Source organism: Aegilops tauschii, chromosome 5 (genome assembly GCF_002575655.3).
Source record: "Aegilops tauschii subsp. strangulata cultivar AL8/78 chromosome 5, Aet v6.0, whole genome shotgun sequence".
Lineage (NCBI taxonomy): Eukaryota > Viridiplantae > Streptophyta > Magnoliopsida > Poales > Poaceae > Aegilops > Aegilops tauschii.
The window spans coordinates 146285317-146296219 of record NC_053039.3 but is presented as its reverse complement, the minus strand read 5'-3'; positions in this window follow the sequence as shown (position 1 = coordinate 146296219).

The following is a 10903-nucleotide window of genomic DNA, read 5'->3' as shown; positions in this document are numbered from 1 at the left end:
TGTTCTACTTCTCCTCGATGATGGCGGCGGACATGGAGAAGCTGGCCACCGACTCGTCGCTCTCCACGCACCCGGCTTCTGTCTCAGCCTGCATGGCGCTGCCGCAGGCACGGGAGGCGCCCCCACAGAAACGGGAGGCGCGGCCACCGCAGACACGGGTGGCGCGGTACGACGCGGCAGCGAAGGCGCCCGTACCGGCGTGCTAGCTGCCGTGCCGGCGTGGAGCAACTCGCCACTCCTCATCGAGCTGAACTGGAGCTGCGAGTTGTTGAACCACGCGCCTGCTTGGGGCGGCAACTGGCTCCGTCGGGCCAAGCGAGGTTGGTGAAGCACCGAGCGGCCTCGCCTGTATCTGGAGGGCTCGGCGGGCCACCCAGCTGGGTAATATGCCGGAGAACTGCTCATCGGAAGCCATCGGAAGAGTGGAGAAAATGGTGAAGGAGGAGATGGGGGAGCGGCGGAGGGGTGCAATTCTTGCCCGCTGTCTGTCTGGCCTTGTGTAAATAGAGGGCAGATGGTAGGAGCTTGGCCGGCGTCTGGCCTCGTTTAAACTGAGGGCGGATGGGAGGAGCTCGGCCGGTGTTGCGTTTAATTCCGGCCCACTCATGAACGGACGTGTGGCCGGAGTAGGATTCTCGGTTTGCATGCGGGTTTAACGGAAGGGTTTAATGGAGGCGCCGGGCGTGCAGCGGGCGGCGCAGTACTATTCGATTTGACAGCAGTAATGAGCCGTCAAATCACAAAGGCCCTCGCCTCTCGTGAAACCGACCGAGCTAGACTGCCCCGCCCTCTAGCCTTTTAAAAAATGTATATACTCCACTTTTGTACAGTAGTAGTATCGATGGATTGCGCCATGGAGCAAAACTTGAAATTAAAAAAAAGGTGGTACATATAGAGAGCGCTCGTCGCCAAATTATGCATATAGTACTATTAAAAAGGCTTGTCACAATAATGGTGTCCAGCACAAGTGCACAACCCACCCCTCAAATAAAACTAAGCACCCTGGAATTCTTTGACAAAACTAAGCACCCTGAAATTCTTTGACAACTAAACTGCTGGCTATATGATGTTGGCCATATATATTGTACGTATATAATGTGAAGAAACGAGTGGTAGTACTATACCAACTAGAAGATGAAATGTAAGAAATACTAGTATGTACGTACTGAAGAGTTAAAGTAACAAGAAGAAACATAACATAGTTCTGCTGGGGGCTCAGCACAACACACCCCTCAAATTAAATTAAGCACACCTGAAATTAAACTTTGCAACTATTCCGGTAGACACTGCATTAGAACCACCATGAGCAACGACACTGCCACCTTACTCGGAGTCCTCCTCCACGTCCACGTCCTCGACTTCGTCCTTGTCTCTCGTCCTCTTGGCCGATACTTCTTTGCTTGAACCGCACACCTGGCTGTTGCTCTTCATCCAACCCTTGTAGATATTGAAGCAAAGGTAGCCATCCATTGCAGCGGAGTGGATGTGGTCTATATCTAGTACATTCCGCTGCCATGCATGACGATGAAACGTGTATGGAGGTTTCTCCAGTTTACCGTACGAAGGACGAACCATGGCTCCTGCCAGGGTCATCATTGAAGGCTGACGAGAGGACACCAGCCGATTCTTCTGGAGGTCGAAGGTGTTGCCTACAACAAGGCCTATCCGACGCAGGACTTCTTTGTCGTTACCAAAGTCTACAGTAACGAATTTGACTAGGTTGCTCTCGAGGAAGTCCTTAAAATCCTGGCACTCAACGTCGGCATGGCATATGTGGTAGACCAAGCATAAGTCATGCACGCAAACCTGGATCACGGCGGGATTCTTCCTCTCTTCGTCCTTTAGATCCTTCTCTCGTCCCAGGACTGTGGTGTACTCAATATCTAGCCCAGCGACCCACTCATCATCTGAGTCTTCAAACATGCGTCTGAAGTGAGAAAGGCATCCTTTCACCGTTGCGGAAGAATGGGTGTAGATGACGTCGAACTCATTGCCGGTGATGGTTCTAACCTTGTACTCACCGCCGATCGGGGAGATTTGGGACGCCATAGATTTGGGAGGAGGGTTAGGATTAGTGGAACTGCCGTAATGTGAATGGACGGGACGACTAGGAGCGAACCGCCGTAGTATTGAAGGACGTGCGGGGACGAGTAGGAGCGAACTGCCAGCGTGCGAACCGCAAGGTAGTGGCTTTCCATTCTCCCATGATACGGGCTTCCGAGAGCCCTTGGATCTGAGATCGAACGGTTGCATGGCGTGATTCTAGACCTATGGGTGAATATCCTATCCTGGAGGGTTATTCTGCAAATGCGACCGTTTGATCTCAGATCCAAGGGCTGCCAGCAGCCCGTATCGTGGCCGCGCCTACCACGACCGTCGCGTCGCTCGTGCGGTCGCGCCCTTGGAGATTTAACACGGTGCGTTAGGCTATCTGATGTTGGCATGTCATACATAGTCATCACTTAGTCACTCATACTACAACAAGGTTTTGGCTATAAGGTTGGCTATAAGTGTATTTTTTTACTTCTCTCTATCTCTTTCTTCGTAGTCCCTCCGTCCCATAATATAAGAATGTTTTTGACACTAGTGTAGTGCCAAAAACGTTCTTATATTATGGGACACAGGGAGTACAAGTATTTATTGCATTTTCCAAGGAGTGACCTCTTCCAATCAAATGGTGTTGTTAACTTTGCTTCATTTAATTAGCTATAGACTCAAAATTGTCTTTTCACCTAGGTACACGCGCTTAGCACTGTTTCTTCCTTGGGTCACCAAACTAGTCTCTCTCTTCTTGATTAAGTTGCCACATCAGACTTTATGCCTATGTGGCAAGCTTAAGCACCTGTAGGAGCAAGTAAGTACAATAGTGCGCTTTACATGGCATTTTTGCATATGTGGAGGAAAGAGAGGCAGAAAAAGTGGAGAAGTGGGCTCTCATGCAAGAGCCAGCCTCTACTACATGGTGGAGCATTGGGAGAGGCACCTGTATGGAGGTGGTCAGGAATCGGGAGACTCACACCGGTCATAGCGCCGCAGTTAAAATGATAATGGCAAGTCAAATCATGGGGCCCCACCTATCCAGCAGTAACTCGCTGTCAAATCACACAGCCCTACATTTGCAGCAGCCTACTCCCTCGTCTTCTTGCGTCTCTGTCGAACCGACTAGGCGGAACTGCCCCGCCTACCGCGCAGGAAAAGCCCGCGCATTATACTCCCTCCACCTACGTGACCAAGGTGGAGAGGAAAACGAGAGAACTTAATGTTTAGTATTTGCTAAGGCTGGTTGTATTGGTACTAGCCTTAGCAATTTTGATGAAGTGTCATAGAATTAAATGAAGAAAGAGAGAGAGTTGAGTACCATGTGTCATACATGGCAATAAATAAAGTACTACATGATACTAATATATGATACATGGCGCAGGAATACTAAGTATTGTTAATATAGTTTTGCTAGAACTCATCTAGATGAGATATAATTTGGTCCCATTCCTCTTTTATAGCCCTTGGATGTGATGCTATATAAGATGTGTGTGTGCTGACGTGGGTTGTATTTGTTCTTGTGCAACGAACTGACCACTGCATGTCATGTTTGATAGTCTCAAGTCATTAAAAGCATACAAGCCCCACATCTCTTCTTGGTTGATTCCTCTATTTATGTCAAAAAATAAGAAACAACGTGAGAGTTAATGCACCACGCCTATGTGTTTAATATTTGGTTTTCGTAAGATGACTTAATACTCACCTAGACGGAGGTAGTATTCGATTTGACAGCGGGCGGTGTAGTTCCCGATACGGCTTTAATGCAGACGAGGGAGGGAGTAGCGGTTCCCGATATGTTGAACGGCCAATGCATCCTCCTTCAATTAATGCATGAGGGAAGTAATGGGAGGAGGTCCGGGAAAAGAGGCTGCACGATGTGAATGCAACGCAGTTTGCCCTCATTGCCCTCATATAAAGGCTCCCCTCCATTCCAATGCATCTACCACATCGTACGCACCTAAGCATTTGCCTAAGCACCTACACTAAGCGCAAAAGAGCTCACTCCAGACCCATGGCGGCGATGCGCGTGAGTGGCCAGCGGCTGCCCCAGATGGTCCACGACGCCGGCCTGCGGCATGGCGCCGAGGATCATCTCCAGACGGTGTTGGAGACCGGCTGGTGGATGGCCGCCGTCGATGCCAACTACGACTCTCAGTTGGACCAGATGATCGTTGCCACCAGCAACAAGTTCACTGTCCTCAAGAAGCTCGCGGACGACATCGCCGTACTCCTCCAGCCCGCGCGCCCGGGCTCCTCATTGCCTGCCACCCTAATCGGCCTCCATGGCCGGAACCTCTTTCAAGCACTGGTGGCCCAGCGACTGCCCGCCGACGCCATGAAGAATGTCCACCTGGAGGTCGTGCTCGCCACGAGGCGCCTCGCCCTGCAAGAATTCGTTGACCTACACATCCACGTGTACGAGCAAATCATGTACATAGGTATCTACAAGGCCAGTGAGGACGCTACAATGTTGGCCTTCCTCAACCGGATGGAAGCCTTGGATGCCTTTGTTGAGAAGCACCTCGACCTCTCCACAAAAGCCGCCGCTCCTTAGCCGCCGGTCGGTGGCCCGACGCACTAAGTTGAGGAGGAGGAGGTCGTACGTTCGTGGATCCATCTTTCTTCTTGCCTTTGTAACCACCACTGCGATCGCATCATCGTGGCCTTAATTCTTATTGTGCTGTTGCATTCTCGTTCCAGTCAATACCGACATGTGCAACCCCTTTACTTAATTATATGCATCATTGTAACTAGTACTCCATCCGTCAATTTATAAGTTGTGCTTACCTTTTCCATCAACTTCGTGCAACGCGCGGGCATCTTGCTAGAAACACTAGAATATGTCTATATAATCCGTATGTGATAGTCCATTTGAAATCTCAAAAAAGACAAATATTTAGGTACGGAGGGAGTAATATATTAGGAGTATATCAAAACAATAGTGATTTCTTTCAAGTTTGTGAAAAAATACTACTATTCTACTACTTTGGATCCGTCGCAACGCACGGGCACATTGCTGGTAAAAGGAAAAGTCCTGCCGCGTTCACGTCGCACCCCCACACGCCCGGGAATCGGGAGTACAACACGGCCCGTCCGGCACGACACATAGCTTAGGGAAGGCGTGTTGCCTAGCATTTTCACTTTCATGTGGGACCGCCGTTGAGCAAACCGACACCCCGCCCGCCGCCGGGTGGGAAAGCAGAAACGAGGGGAAGATCTAGCTGTAGCACGGAAGCCAAGAAATTTGGTGTCAAACGGGGCTCGTTGATAGAGTAGGAGCATTCCGTACTAGTACTACTCCTACTAGTACCAAGTCTGTACTCCTAATACTCTATTACTAGTACTAGCACTATAAAACTAGTAGGTACGGGCACGGCACAACATCGTAGGAACAAAAAAGGGAAGATCTTGTTTTGGGTGATTTATCTTTTTTTCAATCAACGTAGTATGAATAATATGATGTGGGGGGCACCCATGAAGCTTATGTGGCTTGGTTGCATGGCTACGGAAGGTTAGAGAAAAATAAATAGATAATGTGTTGCACTCCACTAAATAGATATACTTTGGATCCATTGCAACGGACCGGCACATCTGTATCTATACCCCCTATATAGTGTGTGAAAAACTTTGAAAGTTGGTCGTTGGATGAAGCCAATCCGACGGTACAAAGATGGCAAATCCGAGCACTACTGGCCGTTGGATATCATCCACCAGATTCTGCGACATGTATAATCTAGAAGACTCCATGGTTGAACTTAATTCATGACTAACTTTGCCACAACTAAGCTTAGGAAAAGTTATTAGTTCTTCAAAATGAGAGCCACAAGTTGGCAAGCCTAAGGGAATCTTTCCACATTTTTTTGTGTATGTCATGTGGGGCCTTAGTGTGGCTTGCCTAAGGTGTGGCTTGAACCAAACACTCATCTAAGTTAACCAAACTTGCCTAACCTTACATTCCACCAGATTTTGCCACATGTTAGAATCCAGAAAGCTCCACATGTAGAAGCATAATGCACAAACCACCAGAATCTCATGCGTGCAATGCACGTGTACCTTACTAGTACTAGTTGGTAGTAGTAAGAAACAAATTCCAGTTTTGGCACGAGCTTTGGTTAAAGTTTTGCGAAAATCCAATTTTTCCCTACCACAAAGGAATAAATTTTATTTAAGTATGATGGTGGTTGTTAAACATTGAGAAGGTACCTCCAACTCAATCCCAATTAAGAACATGATTAACCCAATCAAATTAAATTAAGTAACATGATGATGAGATTCACATGATAATCCAAGAACTAGATACTCAAGATGTCCATAACCGGGGACACGGCTAATCATGATTAGTTTGTACACTCTGCAGAGGTTTGTGCACTTTTCCCCACAAGACTCGATCTCCTCCGTTTGATTTCTCGCACTACATGGTGTTTGAGAAACGGATGACCGAGACATAGTCTTTCAGAAACATTACTCTTTACTCCGGGTGGACAGTTACACCTACTTTCCCCTACATCTGCTAGCCCACCTATTCAAGAGGTCGTGTAACCTACTCAACTATGCTAGAGCCCATAATAGCTTGTGGCTACACACGGAAGTTCTAGCATGAATAATCTCATGATCCCTTTGAGTCTGGGTGGCATTCCACAGGATGATCACACGGGTACTCCGGGATATCCAAAAATACAGGCAACACTGGTTTCTCCAGGTGCCTCAATCCACCCAGATGTAAATTAAAGTAGCCACCTTAAGTTGAACCATAAATTAATAATCTCACATCTATCATGAAGAATTCACACAAACCCAATCCACGTCTACGAGCATAGCATAGCAATATAAGCAAACGTAGAAGTAACTCCCAAAGGTTTGATAGTAAACAGGACAATAGGTACTACCTCATCTACTTTCCAAAACCCACATATTAATCAGATCCTAATCATGCAACTGTTTGAGGATTGATCAAATTGTGATCAAAGTGTTACTTGCCTTGCTGATGATCCGTGAAACCTAGAGACTCGTAGTAGCATGCTTCGCACTCCGGGTACTCTATCGCAAACAAACAATACATACATAAGAAATCAAGCAAGGGTGCACGAAATAGAACTCAAAATAAGAGATCTAACCAGAAAGTTCAACTTAAGAACTCCGATTTGCAAAAAGAATCAATTCAAACGAAGCAACGAAGGTCAAACGGCGAAAGAAACAAGCTCCGTTTACTAATCTGGAGCTAAGTCAAATTTTACAGTAGCAAAAACTTGTTTGAGTTGCTTAAACGGAAAGAGAATTTCGAGATGAAACTCTAGGCGCTTGAATCGCCTGATTCCGATAAACGAGTGAAAAGTTGTACTAGAACGAAAAACAGATCGGAAATCGCGATCAGGAATAATCGCGGAAAATCCGAGAAAAAGAAAAACTGACGAACAGGCTAACGATCGAACGTTTCGCTGTGTGTAAAAAAACGAAAACCGTTCGTTAAAACGAATGAACGAACGGGCGTTCGCTATTTAACTAAACCGGGAAAAAAATAAACCGATCTAATATAAAAAAAAGCATCTCGGTTTCGAAATAAAACAGAACGGTTTTTCGAGAAAAACCGGCGGCTACCTCGGTTCGCGTGACGGCGGCGGCGGCGAGCGGCTCCGGCGGGTAGCGGCGTTGGGCGAGAGGCGGCGGAGCTCCGGCGGGTGGCGGGTCGGGCGGTGGGGCGGGCGGCGGCGGCGGCTAGGGTTTCGGGCGGCGGCGACTTGGGTTGAGGCGGGGCTCAGGCCGCGGCTTTAAAGGCCGGCCGAGCTGAGGTGTCCGGGTCGGACACGGCCCGTAAGGCGGTTGACTTAAAAAAAACTTTAATTTGGACGTGCAGAAAAAGTAAGAAAAGAAATACTAAACAGACTCCAAAAATCCCGAAATAAATTTCCCCGTCCTCTAAAAATAAGCCGGACAAGATGAACATTTATTTGGGCCTAAAATGAAATTTTGAAAAACGCGTATTTTTCCTAATTCGAATAAAATCAAATAAAATCCAAATAAAATCAAATATTTGTTTTTAATATTTTTCCTCCAATATTTCATTATTTGTGGAGAAGTCATTTTATCCCCTCTCATATATTTTGATATGAAATATTTTCAGAGAGAAAAATAATTAAAACAAGTGATCCTATTTTCAAAATTTGAGAAAACCCAAATATGAAAATAACGAAATCCTCAACTCTCTCCATGGGTCCTTGAGTTGCGTGAAATTTCTAGGATCGCAAATCAAAATGCAAAAAAATATGATATGCATGATGATCTAATGTATAACATTCCAAATTGAAAATTTGGGATGTTACAAAACTACCCCCCTTAAGTGAATCTCGCCCTCGAGATTCGGGTTGGCTAGAAAATAGGTGAGAGTGGTCCTTCCGTAGATCTTCCTCTCGCTCCCAGGTGGCTTCATCCTCGGTATGGTGACTCCACTGAACTTTGCAAAACTTGATAACCTTGTTGTGGGTGACTCGGCTGGCATACTCAAGAATCTTAACTGGTTTCTCCTCATAGGTCAAGTCACTATCCAGCTGAATCGCTTCCAATGGCCTGTATCTCTCAGTGGTATCTCAGCCATCTCTGCGTGGCACTTCTTCAGCTGAGAAACATGGAACACATCATGAACTCCTGACAATCCTTCGGGCAATTCCAACTTGTAAGCAACTTCCCCCATACGCTTCAAAACTTTGTATGGTCCTACAAAACGTGGCGCTAACTTTCCCTTAACTCCAAAGCGCTTTACTCCTCGAAGTGGTGATACTCGAAGATAAACTCTGTCTCCGACTTCGTAAACTGTCTCCGTGCGTTTAGAATCCGCATAACTCTTCTGCCTGGACTGGGCTACCTTGAGCCTATCGCGAATCAACTTCACTTTCTGTTCAGACTCTTTAATCAAATCTGGTCCAAACAACTGGCGGTCTCCAACTTCATCCCACAACAACGGTGTCCTGCACCTCCTTCCGCATAGAGCTTCGAAAGGGGCCATCTTCAAACTGGATTGATAACTATTGTTGTAAGAGAACTCTGCATATAGCAAATTGTCGTCCCAACTAGATCCATAATCTAGCGCACAAGCTCTCAGCATGTCCTCCAAAATCTGATTGACTCTCTCGGTCTGTCCGTCTATCTGTGGATGAAAGGCTGTACTGAACTCTAGCCTGGTACCCAAAGTCTCGTGCAACTGATTCCAAAACTTTGAAGTAAACCGGGTTCCTCTATCTGATACAATGGTCCTCAGAACTCCATGCAGACATACGATCCTGGTCATGTATATCATTGCCAACTTAGCACTTGTATAAGTGGTCTTTACTGGGATGAAATGAGCTACCTTCGTCAAATGATCGACTACAACCCATATCGAGTCATAGCCTGAACGAGTCCTGGGCAATCCTATGATAAAATCCATGCCTAGCTTATCCCACTTCCATTCGGGTATCGGCAATGGTTGTAGCAATCCTGCTGGCTTCTGATGCTATACCTTTACTCTCTGACATACATCACAAACTGCTACATACTCCGCAATATTCTTCTTCATTCCGGTCCACCAGAAAGTATCCTTCAAATCCAAATACATCTTGGTATTTCCTGGGTGAATCGAATATGGTGAATCATGGGACTCTTGCAGAATCAACTTCCTGATCTCCGGATCATTGGGCACATAAACGCGGTCCTCAAGCCATAAGGTATCATGTTCATCCTCACGAAATCCCTTGGCTTTTCCTTTACTCATCCTTTCCTTTATCTCAGCAATTTCCATGTCTGTTTTCTGAGCTTCTCGGATCTTATCCATCAAAGTAGACTGAATCTCCAATGCTGCTACAAAACCTCTTGGAACTATTTCCAACATAGTTCACGAAGATCCTCTGCTAACTTCTTGGGTAACTCTCCGGTCATGAGCGTGTTGACATGGCTCTTGCGGCTCAACGCATCGGCTACTATGTAAGCCTTCCCTGGGTGATAATGCAATCTCATATCATAATCCTTAATGAGCTCCAACCATCTCCTTTGCCTGAGATTCAACTCCTTCTGCACGAAAATGTACTTCAAACTCTTGTGATCCGTGTACACCTCACAATGGTTTCCGATGAGAAAATTTCTCCATGTCTTCAACGCATGCACTACGGCTGCTAACTCCAAATCATGTGTAGCATAATTCAACTCATGGGGTTTAAGGTGTCGTGAGGCATATGAAACAACTCTTCCCTCCTGCATTAGCACTGCTCCAAGTCCTCGACGAGAAGCATCGCAATATACTTCATAATCCTTGCGTTGATCTGGCAGAATCAACACTGGCGCTGTAACCAAACGTTTCTTCAATTCCTGGAAACTAGCCTCACATTCCTCAGTCCAAATGAATTTGGTGTCCTTCTTCAACAACAACGTCATAGGCTTTGAAATCTTCAAGAAATTCTCGATGAATCTCCGGTAATATCCTGCAAGTCCAAGAAAACTCCGGATTTCTCCAGTTGTCGTGGGTGCTTCCCAATTTGTCACAGTGCTAACCTTGGTGGGATCTACTGCTATTCCTTCTCCGGATATAACATGTCCAAGGAATCCAACTTCCTTTAACCCAAACTCGCACTTGCTGAACTTGGCATATAACTGATGTTCTCTAAGCTTTCCAAGTACCAAACGCAAATGCTCCTTATGCTCTTCTTCATTCTTTGAATAGACCAGAATATCATCAATGAACACTACGACGAACTTATCCAAAAAATCCATAAACACTTTGTTCATCATGTTCATGAAATAGGCAGGTGCGTTAGTCAGGCCAAATGACATAATGGTGTACTCATATAGCCCATACCTTGTGGTAAAAGCTGTCTTGGGTATATCCTGCTCTTGAATCTTC